This window comes from Cebus imitator, unplaced genomic scaffold (genome assembly GCF_001604975.1).
Source record: "Cebus imitator isolate Cc_AM_T3 unplaced genomic scaffold, Cebus_imitator-1.0 Scaffold43, whole genome shotgun sequence".
NCBI lineage: Eukaryota > Metazoa > Chordata > Mammalia > Primates > Cebidae > Cebus > Cebus imitator.
In genome coordinates, this window is record NW_016107358.1 from 3,920,187 (window position 1) to 3,947,846 (window position 27,660).

The 27,660-nt window shown below is 45.7% G+C and overlaps 1 pseudogene; it reads left to right on the forward strand.

Moving 5' to 3' along the window:
- The first annotated feature begins 12,591 nt into the window (after positions 1 to 12,591).
- On the forward strand, positions 12,592 to 12,710 carry LOC119470903 (annotated as a pseudogene).
- The last annotated feature ends 14,950 nt before the right edge of the window (positions 12,711 to 27,660 follow it).

Sequence of the window (27,660 nt, forward strand, 5' to 3'; positions counted from 1 at the left end):
AACTGATGACTTCCTCCTTTGAAATTGTTTTTTGTTTTGTTTTTGTTTTTTGAGATAGGGTCTTGCTCTGTTACCCAGGCTGGAGTGCAGTGGCACAATCATAACTTGAAATCCTAGGTTCAAGTGAGCCTCCTGCCTCAGCCTCCTGAGTAGCTGGGACTACAAGAAGCACATCTCCATGTCTGGCTAATTTAAAAAATTTTTTCTTTAGAAACAGTAATCTCGCTATGTTGTCCAGGCTGGTCTTGAACTCCTGGCCTCAAGAAATCCTCCTTCATTGGCCTCCCAAAGTGGTGACCTCAGATGTGAGCTGCTGTGCCCAGCAGCTTCCTCCTTTACAGAAATAAATTAATGCAAAATAAAGGAGGATGGAAGGAAATGATAGCTAAGTAGAGAACATGCAACGAAGTCAACGCTAACATCCACGCGGCTGAGCATCTACAATGTGGCAGGTGCTTCACATGCATTGCCTTGAATGGATGAATATTCTCCAATACAGCAGGGTTCTATCCATTCCACATGCGAGGCACCTCATGCTTAGATGGGTAAATTGCCCACCACTGTGTGATAATAAAAGCAAAGAACACACACATGTAATCAGGACTCCCTGACTCCAAATCCTACCGTCATTTTATGTCTCCAGCTGCAGACAATTCCTATGTGAGCCCTGAATAGGAAAAAGAAGAGAGTTGTGGAAGGTCCACTTAAGTAAGTTCTGCTTCAAATAGCTAAGGAGGTGCTGTCTGTAATAAGCCAAATTAAGATACAGGCAAAGTTACCCCAGTAGCTGTTGAGTTCAGCATTTGCTTTTAAAATGAAAATTATTGTCTCAGGGTGAAGACTCCAGTTCAAGCATGAGTCATGCAGCCCAGCCAACCTGGTTTGTTTTTAGCAAAGTGTGGGGGGGGCGGCATGTGTATTCACCAGCAAAGCCTGTCACAGAGGATGTACACACACACACACACACACACACACACACACACACACACGTCTGCCCATTACAGCTGCTCCAAGCATCTCTTGCCTGACAGAATAGTGTCTGTTTCCAACCCCCACACATCCTTAAAGAATGTGATCTTTGCAGAGATCACCAGTAGGAAATAACCTTGAGGAAAGCCACATGATGTCATTCCTTGAATGTTCTGCTCTCAGCTCCCAAAACTGTCAGGAATTAGGTCGTAATTGTCTCCTTCAGCTGCATAAACAGAGGCCACCAAAGGTCTCCAGGAAAGAAAAAAGCTGATAATCACAGCAATTCATGTGTGGACCAAATATGGCAGCACCGGTGACAGGCAGAGTCCTGCTGTGACTCACACAAGCCCGAGCTGGAATCCCACAGCTGCCATTTACCAGGGGTAGGACATCGAGCTGCATAAATTCCTCGGTTTCCCCATCTGCTTGATGGGCATCAGATCATCACCATGAGGGATGATCTGAGTACTTATGGAAGCAGTGGGTAATATAGGTAGCCAGTGCCTGATCAATGCTGCTTCTCTTGCATCCTCCTCCTGCCTAATGTGGTTAGAAATCTCTTGGTGTGGTTGGGCGCTGTGGCTCACGCCTATAATCCCAGCACTTTGGGAGGCTGAGGTGGGTGAATTACCTGAGGTCAGGAGTTCAAGACCAGCCTGGCCAATGAGATGAAACCCTGTCTCTATTAAAAATACAAAAATTTAGCCAGTCATGGTGGCACGCACCCATAATCCCAGCATTTTGGGAGTCTGAGGTGGGCAGATCACTTGAGGTCAAGAGTTGGAGACCTGCCTGGCCAACATGGCAAAACTCCATCTGTACTAAAAATACAAAAATTACTCAGGCGTGGTGGCACACACCTGTAATCCCAGCTACTCAGGAGGCTGAGGCAGGAGAATCAATTGAACCCGGGAAGTGGCAGTTGCAGTGAGCTGAAACCAAGCCACTGCACTCCATCCTGGGTGACAGAGCGAGACCCTGTCCCCCTTTCCCCCACCAAAAAAGAAATCTCTGGTGCCCATCAGAACCAAGAATGCCCCAACAAAGGGTCGACCAGCCAACCTTCCTGGCCATCGAGGTCACACTGATGCTAATGGGACAAGTGGGCAAGCTTAACATTTAATGTAAAACTGCTAGCATCAGATTCTTTGGGATCAATGTTCCCCCAGGGCTTAAAAATCCCTGTTACAGATTCTTCTTCCTTGCAGCTCTCAGAACTGATCCCTCCTCTCCTTGGCATGTGTATCTGCCTCAGTTCCAGTTCTCAACCCCCTTCCTGAATCCTGCAGCACCTCCCAACTGTGTCCCTACCTTCGATCTGCCCCCATCATCCCCAGTCCCTACATTGCTGCCAGTGAGCTCTCTGACTTGTCTGTCCAAGGCAGTGGATATTATTGGGTATCTCTCAGCATCATTCTCTCTTCTCCTATAAACAGAGGCTGGATTTTGTTCAGATACCTAAATCTCCCACCTTTGCCGTAGGCTTCAAGGAAATCTGTCTCTTCTCCCTTTTCCTTGGGCATGCCTGATTGATCAAAGAGTTAGCCTGTCCCCTTACCAGTGACTGTTTTACTATTGGGCCATGTCTCAGTTCTGGACAATGTTATGTAAGGAAAGGTTTGTGGCTACTTCTGGGAATGTTCTTCATCATTCCTTATCTGCAGGCCATGAAACATGCATAATTGTGTCATGACACTATCACACTGCCTTACTCATTTATGTGTTTGGACTCCTACAGAGACTGTAAGCTCATAGAGTAGGCCTTCTCTGCTCTACTCCTACTAATGGCATATACTCTACATCCCACTCCTAATACTGGCATATAGTAGACCTTCAAATAACATTTGCTGAATGAATGAATGAATGAATGAATGAATGATGGTTTAAGTTATCAAGGGTGGTGAATTTTCCCAAAACACTTCCTAACAGACAAAGGGACAAAGATCCTACTCCACAATAAAAGAACATCCACTTATTGGTAATGTTTGCTATAAACTCACATCTGTTGCAGCTGCCTTTTCCGGAACACAATGCCAGGCCAGATGTCAACCTTCTTTCCTAAGTAGGAAGTGGTTCCTAAGTCACATACACAAGAAGACATCTCTACAGGATGTTATGATTGCCCCTCAAAGGCAGCAAGAAAGCAAGGTGTTAGGACACCAGAGTCAGATGCACTTTGAACGCCCTGTCTTCTCAGCAGAGGTAACACCATGCATTGGTCTGAGTCATCAAAATCAACAAGAAAGGTAGTACAGAAGGGTATGACCTTGAAGCAGAAGGGACCCTGGGATCACCTGGAGGGCATTACAATTTGAAGTGGACATAAAGCATAAGGTCTGCAACCATAATCACCAAAAACATTAAATTAAAAATCCTGCCTGTCCCCGTAAAGCCCAGAGGACAGATCAGTAGTGTTGTATACAGGCTGCTGTGGAATCACTTGCAATTAAGAGCAGTAATTTAGCTTCTGTTCCTGTAATTATAACTGCTCCTGTGTGGACAGACAGATCCCTCATTGTGTCTGGAACAATTGCAGCATTCCAAACATAAAGCAAGCCAAAGCAGCATACCCCAGGGCCGCCTCTTTCAACACGCTATCCTCCACAGCCTCCCAGTGCAGCTGGCTTGAGGGCCCAGTTTCCTGCCATTGTCAGCCTGTTGAGCCTGGAATTCCATCCAAATGGATTTGACCCCTTTGCTAAACAGCAGTGCATATTTCCCTGATTAGTATATTCCTGTGTTTAGATGGGAAGTGGCAGGGTTGGGGGAGGTAAAGGGAGAAAGACAAGGAAAATAATAAGGAAAAACAACTCCATTCTATTCATACAATGATGATACCAACCTGGAACTCTGGCTTCATCCGCAAACGTAATATACGGGCTACTCATGCATAAATAAACATTCATCCAGCAAAAATCCTGTATTATGTGCATGTCATAGCCCAGCCAGGCTGGGAATGAGCATGTACACCTGATTTCATTAGTAAGCATTTATTGCTATTGGGGCCCTGTTTATTCTAAGCAAGAGCATGCAGAAAATGTTAAACTATAATCTCCTTGTGTTTGTCCTTAACTACACGAGTTCTGTTCCTCAAGGATATTTCCTTCTGACAATGACACTGAAGAGGGACCTTTTGATATTCAGTAACCAGGGTGATTCCTGGATATATAGGCCTGCCCTTCTCCACACCACATCTTCTCCCACCGCACCCTGCTTTCTGCTGTTTCCTCTAATGCTACAGTTTCTATCCATTCATTTTGCCCTTTATGTTAAACTGAAATTCCCTCTTACAGATCACATAGCAAACATTTTTATCACCACCATGCTTATTAATGTCTATTTGTCAATGACCCAAAGACAAAGAGAAAATAATTCACCATTTAAAGTCCTATGAGGTCATCAAAATTAAAAACTTACATGCTTTAAAGACGCCACCAAGAAAGTGAAAAAGCCCACAGAGTGGAAGAAAAGTTTCTACAAATCATGTATTTGACAAGGGGCTTGTTTCTAGAATATATAGGGAACTATGACTATGACAACTCAAGACAAATAACCCAGTTAGTTGAAAGCAGCCGAGATCTGAATAGACATTTTACCAAAGAAGATATACAAGTAGCCAGCAAGCACATGAAAAGATATTCAGCATCATTAGCCCCCACAGATGTGCAAATCAAAACCACAAAAGGATACTACTCACACCCACTAAAATAACTCTAACAGAGAAGACAGATAATGACAAGCATTGCTGAGAATGTGGAGAAATCACAGCTCTAATATACTGCTGATGGGAATGCAGAATGGGGCAGCCGCTTTGGACACCATTCTGCAGTCAACCAGCCTGGCAGTTCCTGGAATGATTAAACACAGAGTTACCACCTGTTCCAGGAATTCACCTCCTACATAGATACCCAAAAGACACAAAAACACATGTCTACACCAAAACTTGTACAAAAGTGTGCATAGCAACATTATTCACAATAGCAAAAAAGGACAAAGAACTCAAATGTCCATCAACGGATCAAAGGATAAATAAAATGTGGTATGTCCATACAATGGGATATATTCAACAACAAAAAGACATGAAGTATGAAACATGCTATGACATGAATGAACCTTCAAAACACGCCAAGTGAAGGAAGCCAGTCACAAAGGACCCCATGTTGTATGACTTTATATTATGGAATGTCCAGAACTGGCAAATTGCAGAGACAGAAAGCAGATTAGTGGTTGCCTAAGACTTAGGAGGCATTCTGAATGGCCATTTCTCCCAAGAAGTTGTAGAAAGAGCCAAATGGGTGTATCAAGGGCTGACAGCTAAAGGGGCATGAAATTTCTTTTTAGGGTAACGAGAAATGTTCTAAAATTGCTTCTGCTGATGGATGCACAACCATGCCGATATTGTAGAGGCCACTGATCTGTCCGAGTCACAGGGGTGAATTATCTGTTCTGTGAATTGTATTTCACCAAAACTTTTAGAAAAACTATAAGGTTAATTAAATACTCATAATTATCTGACAAATTTAACTGAAAGAGCATAGGACTTCACCCAGACTCTTTGCAGTCTCGTCCTAATCCTGACCCTGCTCTGAACAGCTAAGTAACTGAGGCAAGTGCCTTCAGTCTCCGGCCTCCGCGTCCTCATCTGTAAAACAAGGAGGCTGGACAGATGTTCCCTGAGGACCTTTCTACTTTTAATTCTTTCAAAAAACAGTGACCTCCAAAACAATTGTACTGATAAAACGGCCTGACTGTTCTTTGAACTCTCTGAAAGTTATCATATTCTTTTCCTTGGTTTTTAAAATTCCACCATGGACTCCACGGGGTGGTTAAAATAATAAGTTAATTGTGTTTGATTTCAATGAAAGCAAAGTGTTTTAGATTAGTGCCTTTCGTTTATGTGGTGATAACGACCTTTTCTGCGTGCTGAGGTGAGCCGCAGTAGTGAAATCTGCCCACCTGAAGCCAGCCTCAATGGGGCCTCCTGGGGCCTGGGAAGCCCCTTCCTACTCAGTCCAAGCTGGCTACATCCACTTCCTCTACGTCCTCCTCTGTCCTCCTGTGTGAATTCTTACTTCCTGGTATCCTTCATGTGTGAGCATGAGCCTGTTAGTTCCCAAAAACAGCACCACAGAGGCCTGCAGATTAACTCTGGTTAGCAAATGAATTGTAGCATGGCCTTACATTTTTTTAGGTGTGAGTTTTGTTGTTCTCACCTTTTTTGACTTGATGGTGGCGGAGGAAGGGGTACTCTAACTGCCAACCTGCCATATAAAGTACTGATCAGATGTCTGCTTGACTGGTTAGAATTCGGCCAAGGCTAGCTTCGGAGAGTGGTGAACAGGGCCAGTTGCCTCCTAAGCCCTCGCGTTGACAGTGACATAGCTGCAAGGATGTAGAGGCTGCTTTCCCTCTTCCCCATTTTCACCCAGCCTCCTGCCTGTTTCCAAGATTCTCTTTTCCCTGTAAAAATACATATCTAAGCTTTTAGAATACAGCTTCCACCTAAATCCTATCTTCTGCTCAAAGCCTTCACATTTGCCTGCACTAATATTCCCTTCCTCTGAATCCCGTCATAATGACACTCGTGAACCATGAAATGCTGGAAATGGGTGGCTAGTTGTCTAATGTCTTTCGAATTAGCATCTCCTACCAGTTCTTTCAGAACTAAGTCTAATGCTCCTCTGCTGTTCCCCTCAGTGCCTAGCACAGTTAGATAGACATTAAATAACTGTCTATTAATTGGCTTTACAAAAAATGATACTAGGGGAGCACCTACAAAGATGTGGTCCATGCTGGCAATCTGAGACAAGCTAAAATGCTGACAATTCTCAAACAGATTTCTGAAAATGATAAGAGAAATTTTTCATAAATATCGTGGTCATACCCGGCCAATAGGCCAGCTAGAACTTATCTTGGGTACATTTAAGTATTTTATAAATTAAGAAATAATAAAACTGTGCCTTAAGAAATAATAAAGTTGTGTCTTTTTTTTTTTTTTTTGGAGATGGAATTTCACTCTTGTTGTCCAGGCTGCAGTGCAATGGCTCAGTCTCAGCTCACTGCAACCTCCACCTCCCTGGTTCAAGCGATTCTCCCAAGTAGTTTGGATTATAGGCACCTGCCACCACACCTGGCTAATTTTTGTATTTTTAGTAGAGACAGGGTTTCACCAGTCTCTACTACTGGTCTCAAACTCCTGACCTCAAGTGATCCACCCACCTTGGCTTCCCAAAGTGTTGGGATTACAGGTGTGAGCCACCGCGCCTGGCCAAAGCTACTACTTTCTAGAACTCTTCTACAGGAAAGAAGCGCATGTCTTTCTAATGTTTTCATTCTTTCCCTACAGAGACAAGGAACCCATCTCTCTGGACTCCTCTCCAGTGCTTTATGTCAGATCTTCATCTACACTCTGAAGACCTCACCAGGACCTTTACCCCAAGCTGTCTTCTTGTCCTTGCCTTTCATTTCCTCTTCCTGAATCTCTTAGGAAGAAGAAATCCTCTTCCTCAATCCTCTTCCATGGTAGACTTTTCCCTCATACTATCTCTGGAGTAATAAAAATGTTCAGAATCCACATAGGCAAATTCTACATTACATGTGCATGATGAATGACCCTCTGAAAAATAACAGTACTGCAAACTATTTAATTTTAATTTGGTCATGGGCAACTTTAAGAATTTTGTTTGGTTTGCTTTGGTTTGATAGATCACAGCAGGCTTCAAGAAAATTGGAGTGGGAAAATAGTGTTCCTCTACCACCTTGTTAGCAGGTAATAAAAAAAGCAAGTCCCTGACCAAATTCTCCAAAGGAAAACAGGCTCAAAACAGTTAGTGAAGCAGTCCTGTAAACTTGGAGTCCCAGCTCTCAGCTCTCTGTTTAGGTGCTCCAAGCATATCCTGTAAAAGGCCTGCTCACCACCGATACAGCAACATCTCCCAGCAAGATTCAAAACATTGTCATCTGTATTATCTCATTTCTTAACCAATGGCTATAAGGCTAACCGGGCTCAAGCTAAGAAAATATCCCCAAAGGGAACAGATCCACAGTTGAGTGGATTCTGAGATCCTCTTCATTTAAGAGGAAAGAGGACCTCTAAGCTCTAATCTGTACATCTTGAATTCCTGTAATTTTACCAACGAAAACTAACTACCACAACATGAATTTCATCAATAAAAACTCATTGTCGACACCTTACGTAAGAATGAGCAAAGTAATGGTAGTTGAACAAGGAGGGCTTGTGAAAGACAGGTCTGGCCTTTCTGATGTCATCCTAGCTGGCCACCCCATGAGCGGTATTCTCGATTGGCACATGAAGTTCACCTAAGCTAAACAACACACAGAGCATCACACTAGATACAATCAAGTATTTCTAAGTAAGCGCAGGCATGACAAGCCTAGAAACTAACACTTTATATCTAAAACTGCTTCAGGAAAATGTTACATCATTTTGTAAAGTAGAAAATTGCCCCACTCCCGTATTTGGCCTTTACATGATTTTTAGAATTTATCATTTTTATTTATGATTTTAGAGATGGGGTGTTGCTATGTTGCCCAGGCTGGAATGCAGTGATTATTCACAGGCACAATCCCACTACTCAACAGTGTGGTAGTTTTAACTGTGTTTCTGACCTGAGCTGGGTCACCCCTCTTTAGGCAACCTACCTGGTGGTCCCTGCTTCTAGGAGGTCATTATAGTGATGTTGAACTTAGTAGACATTTAACCAGCATAGCGTCCTACGGCCCAGAACTCCTGGGCTCAAGTGATCCTCCCACCTCGCCTCCCAAGTAGCTGGGACTAGAGGCTAAATGAGTTTTAATAATCTGGTTTTCTTCAAGTTAGGCTTACACGTGACAGAGTGCTGGCACTGTACCAGGCAGGTATGTGAGCATTCGGATAGCCCTCACACAGGGTCCTCTGAACAAGTGATGAACATGGAAGTTCCATGGCTGTGTAGTGACATGGCGATATCACTGCTGCTGGTGAAAGGGACTTTTTTTTTTTTTTTTTGAGACGCAGTTTTGCTCTTGTTACCCAGGCTGGAGTGTAATGGTGCGATCTCGGCTCACCGCAACCTCCGCCTCCCGGGTTCAAGCAATTCTCCTGCCTCAGCCTCCCGAGTAGCTGGGATTACAGGCACGCGCCACCATGCCCAGCTAATTTTTGTATTTTTAGTAGAGACGGGGTTTTTACCATGTTGACCTCGATCTCTTGACCTCGTGAAAGGAACTTTTAAGCTATGTTAGGCAGGGAGGGACTGTGACTCCCAGCCTGAACTCTCCCCTTCGCATATGGGCTCCACTCTTTTCCCACAAGGGTTGTGGTCAGCCAGTTTTTCCCTATACCTCTCCAGTTACACACTGAAAATCCTGGAGGGCTTAAGCTTTTGATGCATCTTTTGAGAATCTGAAAGTAGTGAAAGTATCTTCAATAAAATTACAAACTTTGCTTTTTGCACCTGCAAAAAGCAAACTTTGAATATCGTTTCAGTGAGTTCATGTTCCCCATCACCATTCTGAAATCTCCCAGGAATCCATCAAGGTGGTCAGGGAACCTCTGACATTATGACATCAAGAAAATCAGTTAACCTCCCTGAGCCACGATTTTCATCTTCCATAAAATTTGCTGCTCTCATAGTACTACCTCCTACTCCATCAGAGTACTCTGGGGAGGAAGTAAAATATCAATTATGGAAGTATACTGGAAAGTGTGGATTAGTGTATGAATGCATGGTGACTCTGTTTAATGGAAGTGCAACCCACTGGGAGGACCAGCTTCTGTCCTCTGGGCCTTTCCCTGGACACACAAGATGCTACCTGGCATCTGAGTCTGCTCATGTCCTTCTGTGTTTTATCAAAACCAGATAAGTGGCACTGGTTCCCAGGACTGTCCTCCACCATGATGGAAAATCAATATGCCTGCAGTGTCTTCTCCCCTCTCAAACGTTGCACCTTACTTTTAACCTCTCAGTTTTCCTTCCTCTCCAGTCCTTACCAAGAGCTGTCATTCAGCCCTGAGCCCCTGGACTAGTGAATTCATTTACACTGAAAGATAATGATTTTATGTATTGTTTATTCCCAGAAGTACTTTGCATTTTAAAAGAAAGCTGCACTGTTCAGGCTATGGTGGATGCTAAAGAATGTACCACTAATGATGGAATTCCAATAGCTGTTGCACCAGGGGAAGCTACTTTCTTAGTCAGTTATTCAAGTCAACCACGTAGGCTGTTGTATATATTCCCCATATAAGCCCGAAGACTAAGTTTGCCACTCACTTTAATTTCTTAGTGAAGACGACATGATCCTTCCATATCTACGCAAGAATATTTTGAATGGGATAGTAAAGAATTCTGTTTCTCTGGCTACAAAGATCACAGCTTTTTGATGCAAAGAAGAGGAGAATCAGGTTTATTTCAGTGCCTGAAAACTCCATTCACACCCTAGAGGGGACAACAGGTTTAGAGAACAATGCTCCCAAGGGCTCCCGTCTTCATCAGTTCTAGAGGGAGTCTTCCTGGCCACCCTGTAGCCATGGTACACCTTTTGGGAAGGTGTATGAGGTTGATCAAAGAATTGCTCTGGGATGGAAGACCTTCCCCTTAACACACCTCTCACCTGAAAAGCACTGGAAGCCTTAAAGTCAAAAGCTCAATTTACCTGTCCCCACCTCACCTTTTCCCACTGTATTAGTCTGTTTTCATGCTGCTGATAAAGACATACCTGAGACTGAGTAATTTATAAAGAAATACAGGTTTAACGGACTCACAGTTCCCCATGGCTGGGGAGGCCTCACAATCTTGCGGAAGGTGAAAAGCACATCTTACATGGCGGCAGACAAGAGAGAAGGAGAGAAGTTGTTCAGAGAAACTCCCTCTTGTAAAACCATCAGGTCTTGTAAGACTTATTCAGTGTCATGAGAATGGCATGGGAAAGACTCACCCCCATGATCCAGTTACCTCCCACAAGGCCCCTTCCATGACACCTGAGAGTTGTGGGAGCTACAATTTAAGAAGAGATTTGGGTGGGGGCACAGCCAAATCTTATCGCCCACCAAGCCCTGTGAATGGAACAGACCTAGACCCATGCTCTGTGTTGTAGCTCTCACCTTACCCTTGTCTTACTTCAGGATAATAGCTTGGCCTTGCTGTTCTTGCTCCCATCCCAGCATTTTTCCTATCCATGACCTCTCCCTGACCAGGACCCCCCTTGCCAGTCAAGTCCTGGCTAAAAGCTATTTAAGAACCTGTAGGTCCAGCTCATGCCTCTGACATTTCTAAGTCCACCCTTGCCCTACAGGGAAAAAGCAGTACTCTTCCTGGTTCAGGTTGCCCAATCCTCTAAGCATAGGCTAGCTCAGCTCTGCCAATTCCTCACCATGAATCTACGTTCCAAAGGAGAGACTTATGAGTTCATTTTCTTTCCTTGAAACCAACAATTATGGGATCATGGTGTAGGACTTCATGTCTTTTTGAATGACTCAAACTTCGTTTTTCATGGAATTCATACAAGAATCCTGGAGCCCTGGATTTCCTATCCACCCTCTATTTCCATTTTCTCTTACTTCTCTTGTCCAAGTTTTAATGGCTCAGCTGGAGTTGAGACCATATTTGCTACTCGTGTTTGTTTGAACACTTAGGTTCTGTGAAAATATTTGCCTCCCAAATTCCCAATGATAGACAGATGTCCTAGCTCACTGCTGTTGCTTTTTAAGTATCTTGGCAGGGAGAGAATTGGCTTCACATTTCAAAGAATTCCTTTTCTACTAAAAAGTTCTGGTGTCACCACACAAAAGCACTTACAATGCATACCCACAAAATGGAGCCACCAGGCCCTCCTTGGGAACAAAAGGCAACTCTTCGTTCTCTCTCAAGGCCCACTAATTAGCTCAGTGTCCTTGGGCTTAACCTCTCTGGACCATAGTTTCCTCATCTGTAAATGAGGGATTTGTTTGATTTCTAAGGTTTCATCCAGCCATGACCTTCTATGATTCTATCAAAACAGGTCACAGGGAAGGAAACCATAATTTTACTTTGAGCACAGGGATTTTTGGAAGACTATTACAAATCTGCAAACAGAGTTTAAGATCTCATCAATCTTCCTTTACTAACAAAATACATTTCCATTCCTTTTTCACTGAGTAATGGAAAATAGCCTTGAAGGGTAATATTTGAGGGGCCTCAGCGACAGCAGTGTTCATTTTCTTGTTTTTAAAATCCAAAGTAAAAAAAAGACTATTAAAGCCATTTCCTCTGACCAGGCCAGATCCAGCGGTTGCCATTTCAATTGGGTCTATTTCAAGGTAAAAGGAGATGAATATGAACACATTTCCATAGACAGAACTCATGCAAGAAGAGGGCAAGGTAAGAGTCCCCCTTCTGAAATAAAAAGAAGTCAAGAAAATCCATGCTCTGTCGCAGCTACACTTGACATGCTTCTCTCCACGTTATTTGGGGTTCCCTTAAGTTCCAGATTTTAGGGAGTAGGGAGACAGAGTTGTCACTGAGATTTTCTCATGCACTGTGCTGCTAGTTGGTGAACAAAGCTACGACTGTCACTTTGCTCCTACAGCCTCTGACTTTCCAGCATAGTTCCAAATGTCTCTGCATGGAAAAGGACTACTTCGTGTTATATGAAAGGAGAGAAGGTTAGCACTCCCCTTGACAAGGATGGAAGAGGCCGTCGGGCCTGACAACACGCATACGGAAAAGAACTACTTCATGAAAATGTTACTGATCATTTTAACTGCATCATGAGCCTCACGAAGGCCAAAGGGGAAACTATAAACTAGTTAGCGCAGAAATTGGCCTCCTGCCTGGAGGTTATTTGGCCTCTTCTCTCCCCCTTTTCCCTGGATGCTGAGTCTCTGTCTCTTTACTGATCCTTTGAGTTCTTTCTCAAACCCATGTGCTATGCTTCTAGCAACCAGTGCTAAAGGGAGCCCAAGGATGGCAGTTTCATGCAGCACTCAGAAGACATTGCTGATCTCAGCTCTGTCCCCTTACAGAGTTACAGTCATGTAGGAATATTAAAAAGGTTTTTGGCCCACAGCTCAGTTCTTAACTGCCACTCCTTCACATATCCATTTTCTAATGAAAAATAATCTGGAAAAAAAATAGCTATATCTTCATTTTGATTTCTGTTTCCTGTGGGAAGAAAATATAGTTTTTCATTTATTCCCATCAAGAAGGGTGGAAGAGGCTATAGATTTCATGTATGTATGCGTGTGTGTGTGTGTGTGTGTGTGTGTATTTTAACTTGTTCGATATTAAACTTGTTTTTTTATTTTTAATCCGCTTATGACTGAAATAAAAACCTTTCTCTTCCCTTATACTTGAGAAAGAGAATTCTAGAAGTGGCCTTGATTTTGGAGGAATGAGGCTGCCAACATGGGGTTTACCCGGCCTGCTTTGTAAATATTATGATACCCTGGCCCCCAGTCCTTCAAACAATGGGCGATACCACTGTGGCTTAAAATAAAAACCTCTTGGCTGCTCTCTGACCCTCCCCAGTCACCCCCAAACCTCTCCAGGGGACCTGGACTTCCAAACCAGAATGACTTCCTCACCTACCAAGCAATGAGGGCTGGGTTTTTCTCCAATTAGGGCATCTTTCTAACTTGTTATTTCCATAATTAACTTTAATTACTTTCCTCCTCCTCCTCTCTGTCCACACAACACCCTATTTTCATTCTTGGTGGGGGTGGTGGACCTCCAGGCTTCTGGCAACTCTCCCTTTGACCGAGGCCCAAGGAAGAATTCCCAGGGTCCGCTGAGGGGGCTAGGAGAGCTGTGTGCAAAATGAGGCTTAGTGTAGGAGGAGGGACTGGGAGAAGGGGCGAATGAACTTTCAAGAGGAAAAAAGACTCAAAGAACATTTACTCCAAGTTTTATCTCATAGATGAGAAAGCTGAGTCCTAATGATGTGAGACAGCTCACTCCAGGTCGCCATTGTTGGGGGTCTTGGGGACATGACCCTTTCAAAGCTAGAGGCAGGGTTGAAACTGAGTGTCCACCGTTGGTTTATGTGGCAGCCTGAGCTTCTTGTCTTTTTCAAGTGAAAGGTGGCAGCAGCCGGGCCTCACTTTTCTGGAAGCTCTAGCTCACATCTTCACATTCTAAGCCTTTGCCTAGCCTGGCCTGTTTTGTAGATCCAGCTACATCTTCCAGCGGGACCATCACTCAGCTCTCTCTGCCACAGTGCTCAGGGCTTTCCAGGACCTACAGGCAACAGGAGATGGGGAGCCTCCCCCAGGAGGGAAGGGCCTTGACCACCACCCCAGCAGACAGCTCCACATTCTTCTCCCGTGCAGTGGCACGATCTCGGCTCACTGCAACCTCCGCCTCCTGGGTTCAAGCTATTCTCCTGCCTCAGCCTCTCGAGTAGCTGAGATTACAGGCATATGTGACCACATCCGGCTAATTTTTGTACTTTTAGTAGAGATGGGTTTTGCCACATTGGCCCTGCTGGTCTCGAACTCCTGACCTCAGATGACCCACTCGCCTCAGCCTCCCAAAGTGCTGGGATTCCAGGCAGGAGCCACCCCACCTGTCCACATAAGCCTTTGTGTTTCACGCGTGTGTTTTTGAACGCAGCAGCATCTCTCATTCATTTATTTGTGAGTCTTACATCACCCTGTGTGCTTCCCAGATGCCCTGACCCCTCACACCTCCCCCAGCCCCAAATGTGCCTCCCACCTAGCCCTTCTGAAAGAAATCACCAGGAGACATTAACTCAGGCTGCAAGGACCAACACTGGGCTTCCCCAGAACCCACAGAGAGACTGCCTCACTGTATCAAACACACACCCGGACCTGCCATGTTCAGAGAGAGTTCCCAGCCCACGCCTGTCTTGTTCCTCATACAGACAGGTGTCTGGCAAGCCTCCCCAACCTGGCTCAGATATTCACATCTAGGTCCCTATTAAACTCACCACAGGATGCCAGAGAAATATTGCATCACTCAGACAACATTCAGGCACAGACACAAAGTCACACGTGCACATACACATCCCAAAGAAACCTCGAAAACAGTGGGAAAGGATTGCTTTACAAGGGCAATTCTTTTCTTCTTTTTGCATATCTTAAATAGAATATAGAGTTCATTGGAATTACTATTTCAATTTGAATACCTCATAACACAAATAAATGCCTTTTTTCTTTTTGAGACAGGGTCTCGCTCTGTTGCCCAGGCTGGAGTGCAATGTCACAATTATAGCTCACTGCAATCTCAAACTTCTGGGCTCAAGTGATTCCCCCACACCTCAGCCTTTGAGTAGGTGAAACCACACATGTGCATCACCATGCCCAGCTACTTTTTAAAAAATTTTTTGTAGAGATGGGGTCTCACACGTTGCCCAGGCTGGTCTCAAACTCCTGGCCTCAAGTGATCCTCCTGCCTCAGTACATGGTATTTTTAAAACTTCTATGCAAAATGACTTTAATGGGCACAGTCTCTCCTTCATTTATGTTTCAGCCACTCATTCAATGAGCTTTGGTTTTTACCTCATTGCCAGGGTAGTGTTCAGGGTAAGAAGAAAACAAGGTCAATCTATCATATGTCAAGGAAAGAATTCATTGAACACATCACTAGATTAAGTGTAAACCCAATCCTGATATTAAAATATGATTACAATTTCAAAGTATGTGACAAAGATTTCTCAGCGCTAGCTAATGATCAGCATGTGACGAGTAGAAATACTATCCTACAAAAGAAGCCTGCAGCTCCACCCTCCAGTCCCTCAGGGCACACAGAGCGAGGGGCTTTGACCTGGACAAGGTGTGTCTAATGAGGCAATGAGCCTCAGCTGTCATTCTGCTTATTGGTGGACACGCCAGAACTCCTGCCTCCAAATAAACACGTTCTTCCTGGGGGTCAGCACAGACGACTACAGGCTCATTCAAACGAGATCATCACTGCTCAGATGATTTTGGAGCTGTTCCTTGGGAACCTTCCTTATAACCAGTTTATCAGCCACATGGGAACATTAGCCACTTGTTTGATAGTCTGCTTCAGTCTGCTTCTTTCTTTTAATATTTAAAAGAAAGGCAGGAAGCTAAGCATTGGGAGTCTCACCAAGGGATCAGGGCTCAGCAGATGCCTAGCGCAAAGGAAGCCACTGGGCGCAGATAGTGGGAGCTGTCTCAGGCCATCACAGGGCCAGGCATCCTCTGGTGCCCAGAACAGTGCCTGGTACACAGCTGACCATTAATAAACACTAGTAGAAAAAAATGGAGAAAAAAAGAAATGCAGCAACACTATGATCAAATCCATAAGCCACATATGACACGCTCAGTTGTCCAGACCAGCCAGGTGCTGGGCTGCTCCTACTGAAATGAAAGGAACAGGGGGTCTCAAAGCCCCTTTCTTCTCTTTTCATCTTCTTTTTTCTTTTCTTTTTTTTTTTTTTTTTTTTTTTTTTTTTTTTTTTTTTTTTTGAGATGGAATCTCGCTCTGTTGCCAGGCTGGAGTGCAGTGGCGTGACCTCGGCTCACTGCAACTTCAACCTCCCAGGTTCAAGAGATTCCCTTGCCTCAGCCTCCTGAATAGCTGGGATTACAGGTGCCTGCCACCATGCCCAGGTAATTTGTGTATTTTAGTAGAGACAGGGTTTCACTATCTTGACCAAGATGGTCTCCATCTCTTGACCAAGGTGATCCGCCTGCCTTAGCCTCCCAAAGTGCTGGGATTACAGGTATGAGCCACTACACCCGGTTTCATCTTCTTTCTAATGAACACACAGGGTCAGGCTCTTCCCAGCCCCCACATTTATAAGCACATATTTGACATGAAGGCAAAAGTATGTCAGACTCATCATCCTAGACAAAGACAGGTTCAAAGCCAAATGTTGAATGCTCTGGCCAAAGCCTTCAGGTCCAGGCAGGCTCTCAGGGAGGCTGGAGACCTCACAAGGCTCTGACTTTCATGCCCACCTGCCTGCTCAGGGTCAGGGCTTTGAGAGGGTGTCAGCAGGAGACAGACCACGTCACCGTGCACTGGCCCTGCCCTCCAGGTGAAGCAGACTCCTATCTGCGGAGCAGCCCTGCCTTGCTCCTGCCTGAGGTTGAGGGGCCCACCTTCCTTTAATTCAGCTGAGGCCCATGGAAGCCCTCCTTGGTCCACTGTCTGCCAGAGACCTCTAGAACCCACTGCTCTCCAAGCCAGGGCTAACAGGGCTCTTTCCAACCCTTCATGCTTTTTTTCCTAAAAGAAAAGAGGTTTCACCAAACACTGCATGTTCTCACTCATAAGTGGGTGTTGAACAATAAGAACACATGGACACAGGGAAGGGAACATCACACGCTGGGGCCTGTTGGGGGCTGGGGTTCTAGGGGAGGGATAGCAGGGGGTCGGGGGATAGGGAAGGGATAACATTAGGAGAAATACCTAACATAGATGACGGGGAATGGATGCAGCAAACCACCATGGTGTGTGTATATCTATGTAACAAACCTGCACGCTCTGCACATGTACCCCAGAACTTAAAGTATAATAAAAACAGAAAAAGGAAGAAAAGGGTTTCAGAAGGTATTCCTCCCAGGGGTGGGGTCAGGGGTGTGGGGAATGGATAAGGGAGTGAGCTTTGTCTGGACAATCAAGATCTGCTGCTCTATTTCAGTTTTCCCAGAACATGAGCAAGGAATGCTTTTTCTGCACCCATTCAAATTGCACACATCTTATAAGAAAACAATGGCCCACAAGTACGTCACTTCAGCAGCTGGCTGGTTTTGTACCCCTGGAAATTCCTGAACTGGGCAAGCTGGTCATATCTGATTCCATCAAGAAAATCTTACATCAATTCAGAAATTCCCTGGGTGACCCTCTCCTTCAGCCTACCCTCCTTGGACATACAGCAATTTTTATTAGTAACTCTATCAAATAGAATTATTAATTATCTTAGCGACCACGTTCTATCAAGGGCTAACAATACTCCACGCCCTGAACTTAAAGTCAATTATCTTATTTAATCCTCATGAAAATTCTATGGTGCGGGGTTGATTTCAATTTTACAGAAATAAAAATAAGGTGTGTAGGCAGTCCCTAAAATAGACTGACAAATTCACAGTCTGATGGAGTTCTGGGTGTAACTAGCGTATGTTGTTACAGGTTGTTTTTCAGCGTTCGTTGGGACTCAGGTTTTTTCTTTTCTTTTTTTTTTTGTAATTGTTGGGAGACAATATTATTACATGAGCAGAAAATAATATCTGAGTAGGCAGCGTGTAGAGTTGTGATCCAAAAATATTCAGAAGCCATGTTAATTGGACACCTGCAGAAGCCAGGCACAGCCAGTGCTTGGCTGCAGGGTCTCAGCTGCCTGGGAGGAGTGCAGGCCAGATGTCCACTTCCTCTGCTTAAACTCCAGCCCTCTGACCCCCAGCTTCATGCTCCAGCCCAGCCTCCCAGGGCTGCCTTGTGACTCTGGCCTGCCTGGGGCTGACTGTGTGGCATCCTGTGAGCTAGGAAGTTTATAGGAACCACAGAGAGTAATGATATTTGTGGTCTTATTCGCAAGGATTGGCCTACACCTGGCACATAATAGATGCTCAACAAATACTTGCTGACTTACTGATTCCTCCACGGGGCCTCTCCTTGGGCAAGTGAGAGCAGTCCCCTCCATCCTACATTCCTGAGCTGGGCTTACTCAGAGACGTGTTGCTGTATTTGGTCACCAAGCATCACCTCCAGCTGAGTCCACCGGAGAAACCAGCAAAGGGCACAAGGAGCCATGTGTTGACCTCCAGTGACTTCTCCCAGCCCGGGCCTGCTCTTAAGCAGGCTGTACTGACAGCTGCATCTGCCAGGGTTGGGAGCTCTGGGGGTGTAAGCCTGGGCCCCCACAAAATGGAGGCACCACCCAGGACTTGTCCTGAGCAGACATATGGACAGCTGCCTCTCCTCCTTCTCCGTCTCCAATCCTCTAGGTCTCCAAGATCTCATCCCTTGAAATATCCTGCTGAGGCATGAATTGGTAGCTAAGGTAGAATAAATACATTTAGAAGGCAGGGGCCAGGCGCAATGGCTCACACCTGCAATCCCTGGACTTAGGGAGGCCAAGGCAGGTGGATCACGAGGTCAGGAGCTCGAGACCAGCCTGACCAACATGGTGAAACCCTGTCTCTACAAAAATACAAAAATTAGCCAGGCATGGTGGCAGGCACCTGTAATACCAGCTACTTACAAGGCTGAGGCAGGAGAATCGCTTGAACCTGGGAGGCAGAGGTTGCAGTGAGTTGAAATCATGCCACTGCACTCCAGCCTGGGCGACAGAGTGAGACTCGAAAAAACAAACAAACAAACAAAAGCAGGACTCACATCTGAAGAACTCACACACACAGAAATGCAGCTCTGATAGGGGAGAAAATGAGTGAGGATGGTTCAGCTCAGGGCAAGGATCCTTGCCTCACTTCCCTCTTACGTCAGGCACAGTCAGGAATCAGCGGGAGTAGCAACTCAAAGGCCGATGCTGTGCCACACCCCACAGGGGAACGTGTACAAGAAGGTCCCAGTTATCGCAGCCTCGCCAGAGAGATGCCAGGCTGCCAGCAGCCTTTTGCCTAAACCACCTGTTTGAGAAGCGGGGTGTGTGTGTGTGTGTGTGTGCGTGTGTGTGTGCGCATGCGTGTGTGCACGCGCACGTGTGTGTGTGTGTGTGTGTGCGCACGTGCTGGGCTGCTGCTGCTGCTGAAATAAAAAGAAAAGAGGGTCTCAATGCTTTTTTCTTCTCTTTTCATCTCCTTGTCTAATGAACACACAAGCTGGGCTTAAGCTATTAAAATTCTTCCCAGCCTCCATGTTTAAAGGCACGTACTTGAATTGTATGGGAGAGGGGTGGGAAGACAGAAAGAAGAAAAGAGAGGGAGGAAGGAGTAAAGGGTGAGAAGAGAGGGATCGAGAGGGTTAAGCTAATAGTTTTCGGGCCTTTAGTTCAGCGGCCACCCTGGGGAGCCCTTGTCTTGGGCACAGGGAAGATAAAAGTTAAGCACCACTAAGGAGCTCATGGGCCAGCACAGGGGGATGAAACATCAAAACAGAGACTGTCATTTTAATAAGCCAGGTCTGATGAGACCAGCGGGGCCAGGATGTCTGGGACCACAGGGACGGGATAATCCACCCTTTGCTTGAGGTTTCAAAGCAATTTTCCCAGAGCAACTTCACTCATGTTAAAAGATATATATTTGGCCTGTTTCTCATCATTTAGTGGCAAAGATTTCCCCGACCTGGCATTCCTCCATCAACACTCTGGAGAGCAGCTGTTTGTTCATGCCTCTGTAGCATGAAAGCACCCCAAAATTGGCCATGGAGGGCCGACCGTCTCTCCGTTCTGGCCCAGAGAGATTTTCTGGTCCAGAGGTGTAAACACCATGGGGAGAAAGGCTCTGTGTCGGGGACCAGAAGTGCAGGGAGGAGAAAAGGCAAGTGCTCGCTGTGTCTTGGGATGTTTGCCAACAATGTTGTCACAGTTGCAGAGACGACAATGTCATCCCAGGTGGAACCTGGACTTTTAGACAATCTGGGGGACTCTCTTTAAGAAAAAGAAATAAAGGCCAGGCACAGTGGCTCACACCTGTAATCCTAGCACTTTGGGAGGCCGAGTCAGGTGGATCACCGGAGGTCAAGAGTTTGAGAGCAGCCTGGCCAACATGGCGAAACCTCATCTCTACTAAAAATACAAAAATTAGTCAGGTGCAGTGGCACGTGCCTGTAGTCCCAGCTACTCAGGAGGCTGAGGCAGGAGAATCACTTGAAGCCAGGAGGAGGAGGTTGCGTTGAGCTGAGATCATGCCACTGCACTCCAGCCTGGGCGACAGAGTAAGACTGTCTCAAAATAAAATAAAAAAGAAATAAAAAGGATTCCTTCTACAAGCTGTCAGAAATGTAGGACTTATGAAGACATTGAAGGCTTCTTTGCAGAAAGCAGGCCACTGCAAGGGGGGCCCTAAGGCTTAAGCGTCATGTGGACTTCATGGCAAACCCACCTCTGCTCAGAGGCCAAGAAATGGTCTTTCTCCAGAGGAAAGAATTGGGAGCCAGCCCACCCTGTGTAACTTGATCACCTGTGAACTGCACAGGCAGAATGGCAGCTGTCACTGACAGAGGCCCGGCAGAGCGTCCCCTCCTTGTTCCCATGGGTCTCCAGAAAGATGTCATCTTATTTTCAGAGCACAAACTTTCTTCAGCATTTCAGTTTGGCATCCAAAACATTCACAGGGAAGCAAATGACAGCACTCAGCAGAAAACAAAATAGCCTTTGTATTACATTTTTATTGCTGTTCTAATAAGCCAAGGGCACAGGATACTAACTTCTAACAACATATCCAAAACATTTGCCCTTGATGAAGCTTGCGTTCTCTCTCTTTAGAGGTTACCCATGTCAGAGATTTGAACATCTCACGTTAAAATCAGCAATGTAGTTATCGTTTTTGTTCCCACCTAACATAAGGCGTTGCTAAAGATTAGGAAAAAAAGAGTCTGATGAGCATGTGGAAACTGATGACGTTTTCCATCACCAGCATCGCTACAGTGACTGCGACTCTTCTAATACTGTTAACACTGATGGTAACCAGCACTCCATAAGACTTCACAAGTGAAATGCAAATTGCATCAAGTGCCAACCTAAGCAGAGTTTAGGAAACAAAACATAACCGAAGCGGTAAACCTGAAGAGTTTTTCACTCTGATATTCATCCCTTTCTCCACGCCTGTGCAACTTAAGGAAGCAACCCTTCATGTGACACGATTCTGACTGGTGACATGTAGGCAGAGGTCACTGGGGAAGAGGCCTAAAGCCAAAGGACTGGGCCTTGTTAAGAGAAATCTCTTCATTCTGTAGCTCTCTTCCTTCTTCCCACTATTCCTACTGGATAGCCTGGGGGTGTAGCAGTCACACTAAAAAACAAGGATAGACAAGTGAGAAGGAGAGCCCTCTGTGCCCAGCGATGGGAAGGTGACCTGGAGCGATGGGAGGGTACCACGGCTGGGTCACACACCAGCCCTGCCCTGGCCTCCTCTGATGATTATTTTCTGAGATAAACATACCCTTATTTCCTGAAGCCATCATCAGAAATATCAATAGTTCTGATACTTGCTGCCAAATACATTTCTAACTGATGCAAGAGAAAGAAAGAACCCAACCCTCTCCGATTCCATCATAAACGTATTAGAAGGTATGGGACAAGCAAAAGCATTCTATGTTCTCTGAGCTTCCATTTTTTCCTGGGTAAAATAAGTGACTGTTCTTGACCTGCCTCCTTATGGAGTTGCTCTGAGGATGAAATGGTATATGCGAGGACACTCTGAAAACTGCCCACTGTGTATGATTATCAGTGGCCGGTGCCATGCCAGGAGCAGGTCTAGTCCGAGTACCTGTCTGTGTGTGGGTGTTAGGATCAGCCACTCAAAGCTCTCGTTTCCAAAGTCTTCTCACAAAAGACTTCTCTGGCATGGAGGTGCCCCAGAGATAAAGGGCCAGCTAACACAGAAACCAAGCACAGAAACTCAGAATATTAGAGCGAGGGTCAGAGTGCCCCCATTAACAGTGTCAGAGGAACCACACAACTGGTGGATGATGAGGAATTTTCAGGCACAACCCTGCATTAATTGCCTGGGGCTACTGCAGTAAATGATCCCAAATTGGGTAGTTTATTTTATTTTTTTTCTTAAAGGCCAGTGTAACAATATTGGGTAGTTCAAAGCAACAGAAATTTGTTTCTTTCAGCGTCCTGGAGGCCAGATGTCTGAAATCAAGGTGTCAGCAGGGTCGATTGTTTCCGGGGGCTCGGACGGAGAATCTGTCCCTCGCCTCTCTCCAAGCTGCTGGTGGCTCCAGAGTTCTTGGCGTTCCTTGGTAGCACACACATCACTCCATTCTGCCTCCATCCGCCCATGACTTTCTCCTCCCAGAGTCTCTGTGTCTGCTCCTTTTTTCATCTCTTACAACAACCCTCACTGGATTTGGGGTCCACCCAAAATCAGAATGATCTCAATTTGAAATTTTTATTTAATGACATCTACAAAGAGGCTTATTCCAAATAAGATCACATTCTGAGATATAACTTTTGGGAGCCACAGTACAAATCCCAAGAGTATCCCTCATATGTTGTTGGGCCCAAGTCCTGGGTAACAGGCTCACATTTTTGCAAAAGGGGAAGTGTGGGTTTTCCTTTGGGAGTGCAAAGGGTCTGTGATCACAGCCTCCAAAGCCAGAGCTGCAGGAGGGAGATTGCAGCAGCAGAGATGAGGCCGGGAGAGAAGCAAAGCCAGCAGCAGCAGCTACAGGAAGGGATGCACCGTCTCCTCTGCATGACCCTTTCCATGCTCACCTGACCAGCCACCTGTCTGTCTTGCCCCAAGTTTCAGAACAACCTTAACAGGACATACCAAGAGTACTCAGTCCTCCTCGTCCATTCCCTCAACTCTCTACCTGCCTCCCAACGCCCAGTTCACAGGGCTTCAAATCATGCCACTATCTGCTTTTGGTCCAGCCTGAGACACAGGGTCCTAGAGCTGACACTGAGCCCCAGGAATCACCCAAGTCATAGCCCCTCCCCATGGTTGTCCCCAGGACACAAGTTCAGGTTCCGAAGCCTCTTCACACAACTCCCTAATCCTGAGTCCACTGAGCACTCAGGAGAGTGAAGTCTGTCCTGGCTTTTATATCTGAGCCTGCCACGCAGCCTGATGGAGCTCTCCAACATGCTCTGCGAGGACTCCTGCCTTGCTCTCGCCAGGCTTCTTGAATCTCACCCCTTCCCACTACCTTCCGCCATTGACGCACAGACACACCTTGAAGAATGCTGAGTGAAACAGAAGCATAAGGAGAAGGGTCATAGGGCCATGGATGCTGACCTGTCAGGTATCAAGGCCTCAGGCAGCCTCAGAGCTCACATGATTTGGGGAGAAAAGGAATCTATACTTGTACTGGGAAATGCACGGCAAGTGTCAAGTGGCAGAATAGACATGAAAGCCCCAGAGAAAGTTAGCAGAAAGGAACGAGCACCTCAGCGTGGCAAAGGTGGAATTTGATTTAATGAAGAGAATGTTCTCTGATCATTCTTGGCCATCTTCTCACACATTCCAACAATGTCTTACCCTATCATAGGGCTGATGACATCTCAGCTTGTATCTCTAGCCAAGGGCTTATTTCACAGTCTCACAACTGTTTCTACTGGGTATCTCCACCTGGATGCCTCACAGGCCCTCTACCTCAACACAGCCAGACTTGAGCTCTTTTTTTTTTTTTTTGAGACAGAGTTTCACTCTTGTCATGTAGGCTGGAGTGCAGTAGCCCAATCTTGGCTCACTGCAACCCCTACCTCCCAGGTCTAAGCAATTCTCCTGCCCCAGCCTCCTGAGTAGCTGGGATTATAGGCGCCTGCCACCGTGCCCAGCTAATTTTTGTATTTTTAGCATTTTCACCATGTTGGCCGGGCTGGTCTCGAACTACTGGCCTCAGGTGATCCACCTGCCTTGGCCTCCCAGAGTGCTGGGACTATAGGCATGAGCCACCACACACGGCTGAGCTCTCATTCTTCCTTCTTGGGTACACAACCTTGCTGGCTTCCCAAGCAGATGTCTAGAAAGCACCTTCGACAACTTCCTTTCCTTTACCCACTTATGCGATCACATAGGCACAGAATAAGTACATTTAAGAGAAGGAAGAGAGGGAAAAGGAGTTCATGTGGTTGAGCCTCAATCACTAAATTCTTAATTAATTCAGAGGCTCAATCTGCCCTAGGGGACAGAGAGCTGACACTGATGTCTCCTGTCTCATATGCTTCCCTTCTTCCTGGCTAACAGGATCGTAATTCTTCTAGGGGAGCAAAGTACCCAGCTGAAACCACTGTGTAATTTCTCAACTTCCTTCACTGCTAAGAGCAGCCATGTGACATGATGCTGGCCAGCAAGCTGCAGGCGAAAGTCCCCAAGAAAGAAGTCCCCTTCTCAAAACGAAAAAAAGCAAAACCTCACTAGAAGAGAGCCCTTTTGTTGCTGGTAGCACCTTTGCCCTGCCCTCGTTCCTGCTTCAGAGGAGGCAGACATCCTGCAGCCACAAGCGAACAAGCATGACAATTGATTGGCAAGAGAATGGTGTGTGGAAAGATGGACAGAGCCTCATCCCTGAGGCTGCAGACACCCGGATGGCCCATTCCTGCGTGCCTACCTGCAGACCTCTTTTTGAATAACACAAAATAAGCCACTCTGTGTTTAATCCACTGCAGTCAGGTTTCCCATTATTTATGTTCCTGCTTTCTGCCATGATTTTATCGTTAGTATTCACATATATGTACCGCTATGTATATCCTACAAACTCCTCAGTAATCCTTCACAAAACATAGGCAATGTCATGTCATGAATACTGTGCTGCTGCCTAAATTTTCCCCCTTCAAAAAGGAAGAACTTGCTGCCCAGTACTGTCAGTCCTTGTATGGTTGTGTCCTTGCCCAAATCTCAGGTAGTCTCGTAATCCCCACTGTTGGAGGTAGGGCCTCGTGGGAGGTGACTATATCGTGGGGGTGGATTTCCCCTTGGTGCGGCTCTGGTGATAGTGAGGGAGATCTCATGAGATCTGGTTGTTTAAAAGTGTGTGGCGCCTTCCTCCTCTCTCTCTTGCTCCTGCTCCCACCATGTGAGATGCCTGCTGCCCCTTTGCCTTCCATAATGACTGGAAGCTTCCTGAGGCCTCCCCAGAGGCAGAAGCCTCTATGCTTCCTGTACAGCCTGCAGAACTGTGAGCCAATTAAACCTCTTTCCTTATAAATTATCCAGTCTTGGATATTTCTTTATAGCAGTGTAAGAATGGATTAATACAGTCCTCTTTGAGAGTTAACTTTGCTCAAGAGAGATGCTCACTCAAGGTCACAATCCTCCCTGGGAAGGCACATTGCCAACAGCCAATGCAGGATATCTATGCCTGGTCCCCTACCCCCAACTCAGATCTCTCTGATGGATCATGCCCCTGGGATTAGCTGAGACCTCCGGTGACTGTATCACATCCCGACTTTTCCCTCTCTCCCCATGGATGTTAACCCTGAGAGCATTCCCAAGTGAGGCAAATCTCCCTCTCAGCATCTTCTTCAGGGACACAAACCTGCAAAGAACTACCCTGTTAAGAGAACGTGAGAAAGAGAAGCCTCCGCCCACAGGTCAGGAAGTCTAGAGTACTCACGTTAAGACATTCTCAATTTTACAAGGACATTCTCGATTTTACAAGGACAGAGATTTTTTCTCCTCTTAAACAATCAAGTATAACATAGCTTTGTCAAAATAGCATTAACACTAAGTCAGACTCATGCGTGTCCCATACTGGCTTAACAACCCAGGCCCCAGAATGACTTATTTGCTTACCATGGGCTCTTTCAACTTTTTACTACTTGGCTTAAATGTTAACAACCTATTGTCTGATTTTTTATGGACTTTTAAACACTGTTGCCAACCTCCTGGAAAAGATCTGTTTGTGTTAGCTATTCAAGCACGAATATTGGAATCTGAAAACAAAGAACACGATCTAGTGAGCTCGTGGGACTTATCCTTCCAGAGGAATATGCTCCCCGTGTCTACACACTGTCCGGCAGCAGGTGCACCCACCTTTCTACAACCAGAGGTGTGTTCATGCCAGATGTGTTCTGTTTAGGGCTGGAGTCAGCATGTATATTTGTGTTTTAGATAAACTGACTTAGTGCCAACATGCGTCTGAGTCACAGAGCGATGAATTTGGATTCCAACCACCCAGGTGGGCTGAACCTCTGGATAGGTATGGAAAGCATTGTAAAGATATTTCAGAATGTCACAAAGAACTGTGAGCTCTAAGAAAACTCTACTATGAGTTTAGTGCAAAGGACTTGAGCACGGGAAATATGATCAGAGGAGAGTGTAGTTTGGTCCAGAGAAATTCCATGAACAGAGTCCTGCTTCGGTTCAGGTAACTTCAACACAGAGGAGAGGTTGTAAAAGAAGATTCTTCATCTCAAAATTAAGTCTGGAAGATCTCTCAGAGAAAGATCTTGTTGTCACACTAAATAGAACTGGAAACAGCTATAAAAGTTGAACTTTGCAGTCAATCTGGAGATTTTTCTTAGTTATATCAAATAATGGAGAAACTCGGCTGAAGAGCACAAAATGAGCGAGCGGTACATCATCGACGGGTGGCATGGAACCCAGGGACCTGGTCAGAGATGGAGAAACCTCCAGACCGTATGTAGAAGGACCCGCCTCCCATGTCCTGTGTACTGGAGGAGGCGCTGAGGGGTAGGAGTCTGGCTTACTTGGAGCCAGTGACTCTTCCCTTTCACTCACACCGACACCACACCAGTCATTTCATTTGTGTGAGTAAAAACCCAGCTCACCTTTTATTCTGTCTACAAATCACATGAGACAAAAAGCACAGATCCATGGGTAGAGGGACGAGCCCACCCATTGAGGAAGGAGACCCTTAATCACCTTTGGCCTTCTACATTGCATCTCAAAAGGAGAAATTAGAAGTTAGCCAGAGGAGGGACCAGTCGGCACTGCCAGCTGGGTTAAGGGTCAGACCCCTACTGCTAACCACAATCCCATCTATAGATCACAGATACGGTATGGAGGAATCTCTCCGAAGGCATTATTTTTACCTAAACAGGATCAAAACCCCACCCCATGCCTATTTCATGGGTCAAGACTGTTTCACATGTAATTTCTAGAGTTGTAAACCTTTAAAAGGG